Source organism: Amblyomma mixtum, chromosome 2 (assembly GCF_055824585.1).
Source record: "Amblyomma mixtum isolate Tamu chromosome 2, ASM5582458v1, whole genome shotgun sequence".
In the NCBI taxonomy this organism is placed as follows: Eukaryota; Metazoa; Arthropoda; class Arachnida; order Ixodida; family Ixodidae; genus Amblyomma; species Amblyomma mixtum.
In genome coordinates, this window is record NC_143013.1 from 286,438,476 (window position 1) to 286,454,282 (window position 15,807).

Consider the following 15,807-nt stretch of genomic DNA (forward strand, 5'->3'; position numbering starts at 1 on the left):
CAACCGCTGTTTTCTGGACTTGCAAATCAGGCAGCAAAGACCGCGCGGGTGTTCAGCGACCGCAAAACAGCTTTCGGTTTCCCCCTCCAAGGGCTGCGGGGGGCAAAGGTTCCGCTCAAGGAAAGCCAAGGACGTCCGACCGACGTTAAACTTTCTCCCCACGCTTCGCGTGTACGCGAACGCATTTCCCTAATCGCGCCGGCTCGGCGCTAACAATATATGCGCACGCAACATATCTTCATTCCCTCGCAAGAGGAGAAGACCGCGCGGTCGGAAAAGAAAACAAAACAAAAGAGAATAAATAGCGCACAAGTAAAGAAAGGTCGCAGAAGCAGCAACGCGAGCAGCCCGCCGGGCTTTACGGCCCGTGTCCGCCGCCAGCGCCGGGCATACGGAAAACGCCGACCTGCCTCGTAAATCAAGGGCCGCGACGGCTTTTCCACGGCCGACCCAACAACGCGGGGCAGCAACTTGCGGTTATAAGCGGGCTTCGAGTAGACAGAAATAGCGACCTCGTGGTTGCGAAAGCGGGGTGATCGGAAGAAGAAGAGAAGAAGGGGGCGGGGGGGGGGGGGGGGGGGGGGATAAAAACAGGAGGATAGCGCTGGACGAAGAAAAACGAAACACTGAAAAGGAAGCAATAAAAAAAAAAGGAAACAATACGGCGAGGTGCCGAGAGTTGCTGGCCCGGGAATCCCAGCCTCGCGCTCAGTGCAAAAGCTGGCGCGACAACCGCGTCCTCGACAATGACACAAGTGACACACAGCTAGACGGGCAGGAGTAATGCAGGGGCAAAGGGAGGAGAACGGGGTGGTTTGGCCGCAAGGCTGAAAGCGAGCGCGGAGACACGGCTGAGCCAGCCGTTTCCATCGTCCTCTCATACATAACACCCGGGGACGTCAAGTCGGGTGCCAGCGGCCTTCTCAAGCACGGAAGCTGAACGACGGCGATCGCGGACAAGGAGTGCACTCGTAGAACCCGAAACGCGAATGTAGGTTTTGTACTTTTTCCTGCACGATACGCATCCGTGACAACGGTATTTACTGAAGCGAACTATCTCAACTAACTGAAAAGAAATCTAAACAAGAATACCTATTCAACTCCATTATTTTACACCTAGCACAAGTACACCACGTGGCAAAAATACACAGAGCACAAGTAAAAGCACATGAGCAAGACATTAAAATGAACAAGCCCACTGCCGTTCAGAGACGACGTTCGCTGGTTTGCAGCCGCGCTGGAAGCTTACTGATCGAAAGCGCAGGCTATAATTTTGCCATCCGGGCCAAATCGTTGAATTCCGTGATATGACGCAACAGCCGGGGTCGACATTAAGCAAGCCCCGTGGTCACTCGAAAAGAATAAAAAATTAATCAAGGTCGACAAAAAAAAAATGAATGTCCTCTCTCTCTCTCTCACACACACACACAAAAAAAAATAAGAAAACGCCCACACCTGCAGAGAGGTGGGTAACGAGCGGTCTAGATTTATATTCTACTCCAGACGAGCAGAACCGCTCTCGCAACCTTCTCTCCGAGGACCATTTGTTACCCAATTCCGGGCTGGGTGGTCCACGCAGAGGGTAAGAGTGAAAGGAGGAGGAGGAGAAGAAGAGTAACAGAAAACCCAAACGCGAAACTTATAATACCACCCGCCGCTTTTTCTGGGCGCCATCTTTTTTTTTTCTCCCTCCCCTTTCACAGAAATTGGCTTCGATTCTCATCTGCATTGCACTCGCTTCGTCACGTATCTTTTCGCCCTTTCTTTAAAGCTCAGTTCTATTTCCTTCTTTTTCCTTATTCTTTCCATATCTGATCCTACATACTCCTGGACGTAAAAACAAAAACAAACGAGAAAAGGGCCCCTTGCAAGAACGACGTCCTCTCTTTTTCTGCTTCTGCCGCAGCTTGTTCTCGCCTTTACGCCTCTCAGGGCAGAAGCGGCTTGTTGCCCTTGGCACCAGGCCGCGCCTGCATACGTAACTACCGCAGCGTGAATTCTTGGGCAAACCTCAGCTTTCGCGCCTCCACGAGAGCGGCTGGCCGAGGCGAGCATCGCGATGCTCGCCGCCACGCGAAAAACCGGGAGAAAAAAAAAAGATACAAAGAAAGGAGACGAGAAAGAAAATAAGACTGCCTCGGAGAGTGAGTACGGAACGATGAAGCAACAAAGCGCAGCGCACGCGCGCATACGGCACGTACCGCATATTTTCAGACTACAGTCCGAAGTTGAGCTTGGCGCATGATAGCCTCGATGCTTTTGCGCAACTAAACCCAACACTATAGTTCGCATCCGGTAAACTGTAAACAGGGGTCAGGTATACAGACCGCGAAGCCGCAAGGCCTCCGAAACGGCAGTGTTTTTATAAACTTATCTTTTCTTCGCGAGTGCACTTTTCCTTCGACCGAATCGCGAGAGCACTTTTTCTTCAATCGCTACCAAGGTAGTATGCGGTCTCAGAATCCCTCATGATCCGCGTTATCCAGGCGGCTAGCGGCACGAAACGAGGTCTATAGTTTATAAATCGAGAAATCGAAGAGGTCCGTAGAGAAAAGGTACATTCTAATAGACGACGACGAAAATTAAGGTACCGTGTAGCCCACACCTGTGGACAGTCCACACAAGGAAAAAGTATACCGTTTAAAAGTGCAGCTGCAGCGGACAGTATGCCGGAAATTACGGTACACGAACACGCCGGTGGATTGCGTGGCAATCCCAGCTTTTGCGGTCGCCGCAGAACGCTCGCTCAGTGGGCACGGCGCCAGCAGCGCAAGGGGTGAACAGCACACCCCGTTTGTGTAGTGCAGTCATCGCAAGTGCATCGCCTCGGACGCTCCATGCAATTCATTGTTTTATGGCATCATCCCACCCCCGCCCCCTATCTACACTCGACTTCTTTCCTTCTTTCTTTCTTTCTTTCTTTCTTTCTTTCTTTCTTTCCTTCTTCCTTTCTTTCTTTCCTTCTTTCTGGCTTTCTTCCTTTCTTTCTTTCTTTCCTTCTTTCTTCCTTTCTTTCTTTCCATTCCACGTTTTCACCAGAGCGGAGCAGATGGTTAGAGACAAGCTCCCTCCGGTCGACCTCTCCCCCTCCTTTGCTGTTATTAACGTGATCTCTCTCTTGACGCACGGTCAGCATCGGGAATTTGATAGGGACATTTTTTTTTTTCTTCAAGCCTCGGCTAAAATATACGACGAAGACAGTACTGAAGTTGGCCTATATCAACAGACTGCAAATTTCTAATGATCAAGAGTCTGCGAAAACAAACTAAAACGTGGAAAATCCAACGGGGCAAATCACCGGCGCTCGAAGTCGTCACATGCATGTATCCGAACAGACGCGGAAAATTATTGAAACTCGTCACAACCCAAACCTTCTGAGGAACGAAAGCGATTGTTTGCTGCCGATCAATGAACGCCAACAGACACACGAAAGGTCCAGCCTATCAGAGTTTAAGCAGATGGAAAATCCTGAGCAGTTATTCTCACTGTCCTGTGAAGCATTCGGCACAGAGCCGGATGTCAAAAAAATCTCTGCCTCTCCCGTAAACGAGAGTAGAGTAAGCATGAAATGTTTACGGGCCTAATGTCATCTCGGTGGACACCCGTACCGCACCGTACAGGAAGGGAGGAACGCCACCACCCGTTCAGCGCAATGCCTTGCCATTTGAACGCAAGGTTTTTTGAGGAAAGGAAATGGCGCAGTAATTCTCTGCCATCTCGGTGGACACCCGAACCGCACCGTAAAGGAAGGGAGGAACGCCACCACCCGTTCGGCGCGATGCCTTGCCCTTTGAACGCAGCGCTTCTCCCCCGGATCACGTATGACAACGAAGTGTAACGTGGCATTTATGTGCTTTTTGCCCGCGTTATTAGAAATCGGAAATTATAATTCCGTGCATTATCAAACCCACAGCTCCACTGATATCTTGATAAACATTGAGAAGGCACTGGCAGCAGTTATTTTTTGTCTCATTTGGAGACCAACCGGCGCTCGCATGCCGGTCGCGTAGGAGGGCTTAGAGAGTCTCGTTAAATCTCGTTAAGTCTCGTACGGTGCCCGGATGTTCTCGTTTCAGAGCCCGGATGACTGGAATTCAGTGCCCGGATGAGTGGATTTCAGTGCCCGGATGATGGCTCTCGGTCTCGGCGTGACGTCACCACACTGCCGACAACGGGAGCTAAAAGCATTTCATGCTTAATAACCAGGCTGACGAGTACGCGCCTACGCTATGAGCGGCCGAAAAGCCAAACCACCATAGAACGATAGCATTTGAAATGAACAAAAACCGCGAGCTGTGTTTATGAACACCAGATTTCACGCAAACCGAGACGAATGAGCAGAAAAAAAAATGGCAACAATGTGCACGAGACTTCGCACCTCGGACAAAAAAACATATTACGTGCACGACTGCCACCCCTCGTGAAGTGTAGGAGCTGGAGTGATATATGTACGTAAGCCCCATTGTGCATGCGGGGGATGAAAAACGCCTCGACAATCCTTCGCTTCAAACCTATCGACGACGCATCGCAAGTACCCGCGCCCCCGCCATTCTCCCACTTGGTGCAACTAAATCGGCGTGTTTGGCAAAACAAAAATGCACCACAGTTGAAAAGACCGGATCACGTAAACAAGCCGTGCGTTCAAACACGAAATGCTGTTAACATACAGAGAAGGTCACTTGGAGAAACACCTGCTCGTTTCGTGACGTCACACGAGGCCAGATTCCGAAACCCCAGAGTTACGAGCAATCAGTTTGGCATTCAAGCTGTTTTTACATCTCACAAGGCAGAGGGACAGAAAACAAAAAGAAATGCCCGCGCAGTTCACACAGCAATTACCTTGTAACCGCATCCCAGCCCTCTGGCCAATGCAGTTTCGGATCAAAACGCAAGCAAGCCAGAAGCTATACCGACGCAGCATAAGGCGAGCCGCCCCAAAATGCAAACGCGAGCTTCCGAAGACCGCACGAACGACAAACCGCCCCGCAGCAGCTGGGTTCCGCTCGTCAAACACGCACCAGTGGTCGTCGTTACCGAGAGCAAGTGAGTGAGAAACATTTACATATAGAAGCCAGAGACGCGGGCGACACACGGCCGACCGCCGTCCCCGAGGATGACCCACCCGCAATTCCGAGGACCCCCCACCGCACGACGTGCGGCCGGGGCACGATTAAAGATAGCGCGCCCCCTGGAAAAATCGAATCGTTTCCAGACGCACATTTATCTGCATTTTAGCACGCTGTGCACCCGTAACGCTTCTCCGCAGCGACGTCCGTCCTGTTATCGCAAGAACGACCCCCTCCCCCCCCTCCCCTCATTTCTCTCTCTCTCAATTGCCACCTCTGCATACCACAGTCTCCGCGTGAAACCACGCCAGCGGACAACATTCCTCGCCTGCAAAAAACCATCTGCCCTCTCTTTTTTTCATTTCGTTCTTTCTTCATTCTCTCCTCACCCCTCCTTCCTTTCTCCTCTTATTGTCCAAGCTTGAAGTTGTCCACTCGCAACGCTCGTCGCCAGCGGAGGCAGGTGTGAAGCTGGTCGCTCATTTTCCGGTCACGTACACCCAGTATACGCGCGGGCGCACGACGATTTACTGATTTCACAAGCGCGCACAGGCGACGATTACTGGCGCAAGTGCAAACGGGAGGGGGGGAATCCCGCTCGCGGGTGGCTTGTCACGTCCCCGAGCGATACGCGAACAACCGCTGTTTTGTCACCGCCGAACAGGAACGAGCAGCACCTGATGAGCGGTTAATCGTTTTCCACTGCGGGGCATTCCCTGAAGCGAGGCGCTTTCGCTACTGGAGGGGCGTCGAGTGCAGGTGTTCCACTTTTTTTTTCCTTTCTGTTTTTCCTACTCGTGCGGTCTGGCGAACGAATAAAATTCATGATATTGTTCACAGCGCAACAAGAACGGGAAAAACGAAAGACGATAGAGTAACACAAACAAGCGCTGACTATCAACTAGTTTTTATTGCAGAAAAGAAGGGGTATATATAGAAACACTTATCAGGCACACAGACGTTTTCTGGAAGGCACGTGGGAGTTCAGATACCTTAACTCCCTATCGGATAAGGCAATCGAAGGGCTGCTGATACATAGACTGCCTTTCTGATGAATATAAAAGGCCTCCATGATCTCTCGTGTTACCTTATCGCCGTGTCGGAACAGGATGCGCGTGTTACTATAATCCGGTACGCATTTGCACTCCTTGCACATAAACGTAGACTGTGCAAGGGGGTCACCTCTTGCCCTCCTTTCAGCATGATCTTTCATATGCTTGCATTGGCTGAAAGGAGGGCAAGAGGCAAACTCGCCCAGATTTCTGCTTTACTGAACGAATAAAACCCATCTTTCCGAGACTGAAGAGAGCAGCCGCATTCCAACAAGCCAGCCGGCTCACAAGCCCGGCGGCAGTCATTGAAAGCATAAAGTTTCTTCTAAACTGTGCAACCAAGTCGTTGACGAACGCGTAATCACTCCCATGTGATTACGCAATGTGATGATGAAGATCTGCGTTGGCAGGGTCGCTTTTCGCTTTTGCCTTTTTTTTTATTTTTTAAGAGGGCCTTCGCCGAACGACCGATGAAAGCTGACGAAGACGACGATATCCAAAGCACGGTGCGAGAGCTCAGCAGTAAAACACGTAGCACAGGAGCGCAGTAAAGAAAGGCGTGATTAAGCACTGAGCGACCTGGTTTGAGAGAGGCAGGCTTTTCTTTTTTTTTTTTTACGAAGAACAACAAAAAATAGGCTTGCTCAACGTATCCTTGCAATGCGTCCAACATTTTCTCCCTATCTCGCTCCATCTTAGCGCAATGCAAGAAATATAAAAATACGAAACTACCGAGCTGAACAAAGTACGATCCTTGCACGACCAAGGCGACAATTCTGCCCACAAAACCACCTCCGCTCACGGCAACTCGCACAGGGGCTCCGTGTATCGAGAACCCATGGACCTGTAAAAACGTGATTTACACTGACTTCGCTTGAACACTTGATGAGAGAGTCCATTTATCGCCCGCCATTTAACGCGTAGCAAGAAGAAAGAAAACCAAGCAAGACATATTGTAAATATTGGATTCAGTCTTACAATAACAGCATCTGAGCGCCATCAGACGGCTACAGAAAAAAAAGGTACGCAAAACAAAATCTGTTAACAGTATTCATTTCCTTTCTCCACTGAAACCCCCGAAACTCTCAGTGAGGTATCGCCTTAAACCTCCGCACTATACCATGAAGCTATAGCAGCCGTTTGACAGCGCGGATGGCTTAATTGCTGAAATGCAAGTACCTCAATAATGCAATCACCCCGGTAGTAGCGCTGCTCAATGCTCAAACAAAGCCGCCGTCGGAAGTGGCAGAGAAAACGCATCAACCGCTCTTTCCTACTCCGATATACGTGTAACACTGCTTGTTCCCAAGGGCTTTCGTCCACTGAGTAAAAGACTTAACGAATACGCCAAAAACAAAAAAAGAAACAAAAAAAAACAGGAAGCAGCGGGAAGGAGGCAAATGAGAGGGAGTCGAGCTCGCAATCGCGAGAGACGAAGAGAGGCAATTATGAAATCAATAACTGTGCCCTCCCCCTCGATCCTCCTCTCTCCCCACGCGCCTATACTCGGAGTATAACTATCCAAGTCTTTTCCCATTCCGCAAGCGGGAACTAAACGACCAAACTAGAGAAGAAACAAAAGAAAAAAAGGAACGAACGAATGGAAGAAGCGACGAAAAGAGAAAGTAAAATGAACCACGAGTGAGACGGACGAAAGGAGAAAGAGTAGGAAAAGACCGCGCACGTCGTTACGAGCCGGCGCGTAATGAATTAGGCCCATGACAAATGCGACGGCGCCGCTGATGAATACGAGCGGCGAGGAGCGGGACTAATCGTTCGCGCATTTATTGCCCCGCTCTCTTTCTCCTTTTCCCCTTCTCCTCACGAGGGAGCGAGCGCGCGAGCGCACAGCTGTCGGGGAGGCAGGAACTTCACTACGACCGTCCGTTAATTACACCGCAGTGTGCGTTCGTTCGTACGTGCGCGCGCGGGTCGGCAAATACAAATACAAACATGGGGAATCCGCGTTCGTATACGCTTTAAAAACTCTGCCCCCTAATTTGGATTTCTGCTCTCTCTCTTTCTCTCTACTGGCTTGACTCAAGTAACGATCGCAACGCGAGGCAGCCAAAGGAATGACGACGTATAGAATGAGTTTCCGCACGTAAGCGCTAAAAGCAATGACAAATATTTCAGTCCCATATCAAGTGATATCGGATAACTACGCAATAAAAGCAAGTCGCAAACACGCGCGCGCGCGCGCACACACACACACACACACACACACACACACACACACGCACGCACGCACGCACGCACGCACGCACACACCACAACGGCACGCAAAAAAAGAACAGTGTCCGTTGCGTCGAACTTCATCTCGCGCACTTTCTCCTTGTCCAGTGGCATAAAAAAGAACTCAAGCGTTTGCGAGACGAACGACCCAGAATGTGACGGAAAGATTACCTTGAGCATGCAAACGTCGAGTGCTGTCGGGAGGAAAAGTAGTGCATACACCACACGAGCTACGAACTAAACTGCATCGTAGCACCACGTCAAGGCCGCGACTAGCGCCGAGGTGGCCAAAACTTGGAGCTGCGATGCAGTGTAGCGGAAGCTTCCGTGGTTTATTCTACTTTCGCTTCTGACAGCACATTTATAGGCATGACGCCACATGCAAAAAAAAACAACAGAAAGTGCATAACTTCAGACAAAAAATTGTTAAGGCTCACTAAATTGCTAAATCGACGGCGAACAACAAATTATGTAGTCGCAGCAGATTTGCACGCGTCCCAGAGCGCGAGCGCTCTTGACGCCCGACGCGAGAATGTAGGCGGGACAACGCATGTCCACATTGCCGCCTCGCTCACGCGTATAAACCTTTGCGCCTTACGCAACTCTTTCCGAGACCGAGCACATTTACCTCTAAGGGCGCAATTCGCGGAGCATTTTCAGAGCGCGAAAAACACGGCGCACGGCCGTAGACTCTCGTTCCAAAAATAGAACCGTTCCGCAACAGCTCGAGCGGACGACAGCCATGCACTGCGGGCAAAGAAAGAAAACGTAAAAAATGAAGGAAGGCGACAAGCTGATAACGCACGCACGCATGCACGTACAAACACACGCGCGCATACGCGCACAATAGAGAGAGAGAGAGAAAAAAAAAGGTGCGGATTCAGGCATAAATTACAGCTGAAACAAAACAGCAAAAGAGGCTGCGCCGAAAGGAGGAAGAGAACAATCATGCCATCACGAACACCTTCCTAAGAAAGCAAGTATGCAAATAGCGCAACATAATGGATAGCCTCGAAGGTTACGAAACGAACAAAGGAAGCCCCATTGTGGACACAGGAGCAAGTGAAGAGTATGAAAGGAAGGAGTATGCAGCGCAAAAAAAAAATAATCGTAATACCCCCCCCCCCCCCCCCCCCCCCCCTTCCTCTTTCGAACTACTACACCTACTATATATTTCCCATCCACTCCGTCGTAATTCACTCCGTGTATACGTCGACGATGCTAGGTGCCCGCGCTTGGCGCGATATGCGGAGCCTCCATTATGCAGGTCAGACACTGCGAGAGCGTGTTCGCGCAGGCGAGTTCGGGCACGGAAACGGCCACAATGGAGCAGTGAAGAAGCGCGCCGCCAGGGAAGGGTCGAGGGGGGGTTGCAGAGAGATGATGACGCGTTTTACGAGCAATTTATCCGCAGCGCTTCCGTGGCGGCAGCCGCCTCCGCGCACGGGAAGACGACCCGGCGGCGAGCTAAGAGAACGGTAGAACGGCTCGAAATTGATTACTCATAAAAGGCGGGTTCGGGACTCGCTTAAATGAAAGGGAAAGAGGGGGCCTTTACTCTTTAGTTATTGATCTTTTTTTTTTTTTCATGGCTCCGCGCAGGTCCGTGATCGAAGGATCTGGCGGCGGTCAGTAAGGGCCCCGATGGAGCGAGCGAGAAAGGCAGAGCGTGCATTAATGCTGCCTGAACTCGTTCTGAAGGGCTTCTACAGAATGTTTTCTTGCACTTCAACGGTGCGAACTTCTGCGCAGCGCACCACGCGCAAGCTGAACGATCGAGAACGCCTTCCCTGCTCCTGTTGATGTCAAATGAACCGAGGAGAAAAAAAGGTAGATGCTGTAAAGCGAAAAGAAGTTTACTTTGTTTTTTCCAGAGTGTTCGTAGACACAAATTAAGAATACCAGTAAATAAAAAGGCACTAACCGCTGCAGCCCGACAGCAAGCAAAAAAAAAACGCCCGCAAAACAATTACAACCGTCGTTAGCATTCCCATACAGCTGGCAAAAACGATAGCCGCTAAAAGAAGCGATTGCAGCGGCTTCAAATTCGAACGGTCCCACCACTGAATCAAGCGCGAGGAATCGCTGTTCCGCCAGTCTCTGAAGCCTTTCTTCCGACCGTTGTTCTCTCCCCGTCTTTAAACCGAGACCCAATCTGGACAAGACACAACTCAATAGCGCCTGCCGACGGGCAAGTCTTTGCATTAAAAATACAAGAGAGAAGACACGGTCGCTTAAGCTCAGGCGCGCTGAAAGAGAGACGACACTGAAACAGAAACAAGCAGAGCAAAGCGACGAACCAGAGAGACCGAAACGACGCACGTGGGTGGCCAACAGAGCGAGAACAGCTGAAAAAGGGTGCTCAAACCAGCCGAACGAGAGAGAGAAAAAAAAAACAAGAAAAACACTCAAGGGATCGTCCTCGCGACAATAACTGCGCATACAAACGACCGCCGTCCGCTACACGTCCATCGCCCCGACGGCGAACACGTTGCCGCTGCTGCAGAAGCAGCCCAAAGCAGGGCAGACGGGGGGAAGCCGCCGAGTGGCCCAGTAAGAGCCCGTATAAATAGAGCCATCTCGGCGTATACGCGCTGAGAGAGATTTATACGGCGCCAACAACAGCTGGTGCTCGGCTACGACGCGTGGAATAAGGGCGGAGGGGGAGTGTAGCCGCCCGGCCGGCGTCTTTAACGAGCCGGGAAGAAGACGGAGGCGACAGCCCGTCGCGCAGACCGCGGCTCCATTGGGCCGTAAAGACGCGGGAGAACAACTCTCGCGGGAGGCGCGCGCCCGCGAGAAAAGCGAGCGACAAGCTGGCGAGGCGAAGCCGAGTGGTGGGAGGGAGTAAAAAAAAAGTGAGATGGGGAGAAGAGTGAAGAACGTTCCGAAGCAGCTCAAGAAAAAAAAAATAAAAGGAAAATTGAGCCGCGGCGTGCCCGAAGAACCGAAAAAGAAAAAATGTGTCACACACGGAACGCTTCCGCGCCCCGGGATTCCAAGATCGACGAATATTCGGTTGTGCCTGACGGCAAAGCAACTACTTCGCGAAACTAATCAATTTTGAAATAAGGGCCGCAGTGAACGCGGCCGCGAGAAATTCCGCAAAACGGGAGTTATCACGGAGTTACTTTCCGCGAAATCATCGTGCGCGGAACTAAACCTTTGTTAAAGGCGCAGCGCCCAGGAGGTTTGCTTCATTGTGAGGATCCGCGGGAGTCTTAACTTTGAGAGGGGGAGAAGACTGCAGTTCCTCATGCCTTCGAGATATCCGCCGAGGTTGCGTAATCAGACAACACCGAGTGGCCGAGCAGCAAACGCTTCTATGGCTCTTTCTTGGTGTGTGGATATTTTTTGCCGCCAGCAAAAGACGCTTAAAACAATTAAAAAATATCCCCGCCACTCGATTCACATCGGTGACGTCTGCACCGGAATGGAATCCTTGACTCCCGTTTGAAGTGAAAGACGGTATAGCTCTGCCTCTGGGATCCGCGCCCCAGTCAAAGCACTGAATTACACTCGCGAAATCGGCCCAAGATGGCGACACCTGTGCTTCATTTTCTGGCCTTTTCTAGCGCATAAAAGCTCTTCTTTTACTGACAGTAGAGCCTTTGCCGTCAGAATGCGGCAATCTATCAATACAGGCCAGCTTATACTTGTCCTCGGTGTAACTTTAAGAAATGGTGCTCATACTTCCAGCGTTTCTTTGTATGTTCTGACACTTAAGATGCCGATAAAGCTCTCAAGGTTGTAAGAGGCTAGAACAGTGCTTCTGTTACCCTCTATAGATATTATGAACTTCGACAGTGTCGTAATTCCCCGACTATACCGCAGACACCGCGGCCTGCGAACTTTTGACCGACCCTCTGCCTCTTGTTTTACTCACTGCCGTTACACGCGGACGTATACTGTGTAGAGTATGGGTCGACAGTGTGCGAAAAATAAATCTAGGGCGACAAGCGAACGGTTGTTCTGGTTTCATGAAATACAAAACTGCGCCATCAGCGATGTCCAATCAAGCCTCATAACCAACCCTCCTCCTTGCACTTCCAATCCAGCACTATGAGTAGGTTTAAATATTACCAGTCACAAAACCACGCATCCGTGATTAGTGCGAAAATTGAAGCGCCTCGATCTACGCAGCCACACAAAACCAAAGACACAACAGTGCGGCAAATCCAGCACAGCAACAGTCTGCATTCAGCGACAATAACCGGCGACTGACATTCACTTAAATATTAACAAAATCTGTAAGACCAAAGCCTGGCTTCTGTCAGGCCCACTGATGAAAGATGACAGCACGGCAAGTTATGACATTACTCTGTCAGCGTGGCTAACTGTGTGCAGCGGTAACGCCCGGAGAAAATCGGCAGTCCTCCCAGAAACCGATCTTCACAGCCGTATTTCGAAATACCTGCCATCACGGTAAGTAAGCGGCTTAACGACGGCAGAAGGTCAGGGCGTTCTAACACACCTGGAAAGGAAGTAAGCGGCTCAGTGAAGGCAGAGATGGCGGGAGGGTAGAAACACGCCCGAAGCACCACTTCTCCTAACACATCGGGTCACGTAAACCGGCTGCCGAGCGCATTAGCGCCAATCTATACAGGCGCTAACAGCCTGTTTCTTCGAGGCGCTATCGATCCGCTCTCGAATGCGATGAATGGAGCTGATAATCGAGAAGAGGGAGGGCGGACTTGGGAAGGCAGGGGGGGGGGGGGGGGGGGGTGCATAGAAGCGGCTGGTAACACCAGCCAGCATCTCACCGACACAGGCAGAGAAAGCCTCCCTTCAGCTAAGCCACATTCTCCGTGCCTACCCTCCCCTAACCCAACTGACTGTCGGGGGAGAGTCGGGGTCTGGATTCGGGCGCGCCACAAAGCTTGTCTCGACTAAAAGGCCACAGAAAATAAAATAAAAAGCGAACCCTCGCCTCCGTGGATGGTTAGGAGGAGGTGCGCGCCGAAATCAGGTCGAAGCCCGCCGTCCGACGCGACGCCAGCGTATAAATTACGCTTCGACCCGACCCCGCACTCCGGCTGGGACCAGCGCCAAGCGGGGCGGTCTATACGACGCGCTACTTGTTGGTCTTCCTTGCAGCGCCAGATATTCCCTTCGTTTCCGTTTTTACTTTTTTTTTCTAGCCTGAGCGCGTGTTCTACTTTTTTTCCCACGGAGATGCAGCAGTGCTGGCAGCGGTGGCAGTGCCCCTCAGTTCTTGCAGCACACACACACACACAGTGGCGGAGGAGGCCACTGCCGCTTTTATTCGGTCGTAAAGAAAACAAACTGCCGGGACCGGTTGCGCGGCCACGCGACACGACGCGCACCACGCGGCCCCCCGCGGACACACAGACATCAAAGGAGAGGGGAAAGGAGGAGAGGCTCGAGGAGCGAAACAAAGGGGCAGACAGAACAAACGAAAGCGCCACAGGCAAGAGGACACAACGAAAGGTTCGCCCCACACCGCCTTTTTGTAAAAAGGAGTGCACCTTACATCCTTTTTGCTCCTTTTGCTTGTTAAAATAGCGCGCTTTTGAATCAGCGCACCAACTTGATGCGGTCCCGCGGTACATTCAGGTTCCACTCTTCGACGAGAGAACAGTCTATGAATCGAATGTAGAAGGCGCAGTTTCTTATATGAAATACACAGCGTTACAGCCTGCCGACCTCATTACAACATCGTGAGCGACCTTCCGTTAATTCTTGACTGAATCACGGGGATAAAAACAGGAATCGTATAGTCAAAGCGTGCCACGGACCTCCGTCCGCTTAGAGACTGAGCGGTCTTTCGTCCTTCCGAAGAGAGCGGCGCATCCGATTGTCACTACGAACGCCAGCGACAAAAAATCCTGCTCGTACCTCAGGAGCACACAACGTGCAAATTGCAGCACTTCCGCTCCGGGAAGGTGCGCACCTCCCGCCGGCGGCTCGGCCGGCCATGATTGACGAGACCGCGCGACGCCTTTCGGCTCCGTCGGAAGAACGGAAGGGGGACAGGTGAAGCAGGGAGAGGCGAGAAGGGCCTCCCCGCTATTTGTCTATAAATAAACTCTTTCGAAAAAGCAGCCTTGTCTCTGTGACGTCGCAAGCACGATATTAGAACGCAAGAACTGCGCAAAATACCTATCCCCGCTCAGCCCTCTCTTTGCCTGATATTCTTTCCTGCTCGGCAGCCAACACTGCACGCCTCGAGGAACGAGTAACAAATTGTGAGTTGGGTGCATTTGATGCAACGCGGAGAGGAACGATGCCGTGTGTTCGTTTTATGCTTGCTCGAACGAAGGCACCGACGTCGGAGGCTCGGCGAGACCGTTCTCGGAGAACCAACACAATGAAACAACAACAGCGAAAGAAGGCGGACACACAAAGGTGTTGAATCCGTATTCGGTTTAGTCAACCGCTCAAGAAGCGCTGCCGGAGAAAAGCATCACAGAACAGGCTGCTACGACGAGGCTGTGAGCGCAGCAAGCGAGGTCTAATCCACTCCGAATGCGTCCCGACGAGGAACGCTCGCTTTTCAGCGACATTCGACTGCCGCCGACCCGTGTTCACTCCATGATGAGGTGCTCACTGAGAAGGTCGAAGTACGCCCCGAAAATCGCACCGCCAGCCCTCGCACAACCAGTGAAAACAGCGTAAGTCGACGGGAGAAAGATACGTAATGCAGGTATACGCTGTTGGGTTTGGGATTCCCCCCCCCCCCCCCCCCCCCCTCTGCCTGTGTGGATCAAGGCAGCTCGCGCTTCCCTCCTGCTTAAGTGGATTAAGGCAGCGACCTTCCAGGACCGTGGGACCACGGTGGCAGCGGCGAAAGTCAAAGACCGCCGAAGGCCGAAGATGCGGCGACGATGGCGGCGTTCCGTGGCCGAGTCGACCCTCGGGTCAACGAACAGAGCGGTGGTGTGCTGAGTGAAAGACAGCAGTGTTTGATTACTGAGCCTCTACCCTCTCCCATCAAACGAGCTGCGAGAGAGCCCACAGCCCAGCGCCGCCCCTGCCGTGGGCGGTATCAACAGCATCCACAACGGTCCGTCTGATTGGACACGTCTTTCTTCGAACTGTTTCCCCAGACAGGGATCTGGGGAATCCGTGCGCTATTTAACGGGTTGTTGTTGTGAGACTCCAGGGCACTCCCGTTGACTCCTGAAGAAGTTCTCCCTTTCACTGAGAGTCATTCTCAGTTGCCCTCTTTTTGTAAATAATGTAAATATTCCTGCATAAAGTTCTCCTCTTCCTTGTTTTCTCTTCGTAACCCCGTCTCCCGCCTTCCTCGTTCCTTCTCCGGCCCGACCACGCTCACCCCCGATCCTAATAACGCATAGGAACGCTCCAACCAGCGAAAATGAGCAGCGGCACAGGCACGTCCAAGAAAGCAAGCAACTAGATTCGAAAAGCACTAGCTATAAGAGGTCGGCAGGAGAACCAAAGATAGGCGCACACACAAGGAAACCGAA

General features: G+C 51.6%; 1 protein-coding gene across 5 annotated transcripts in view; it reads right to left on the reverse strand.

Annotated features, from left to right (window-relative positions):
- The window catches only part of LOC149364353 (uncharacterized), a 387,789-nt gene that overhangs the window by 241,165 nt on the left and 130,817 nt on the right, over positions 1-15,807 (reverse strand). The window lies entirely within an intron of this gene.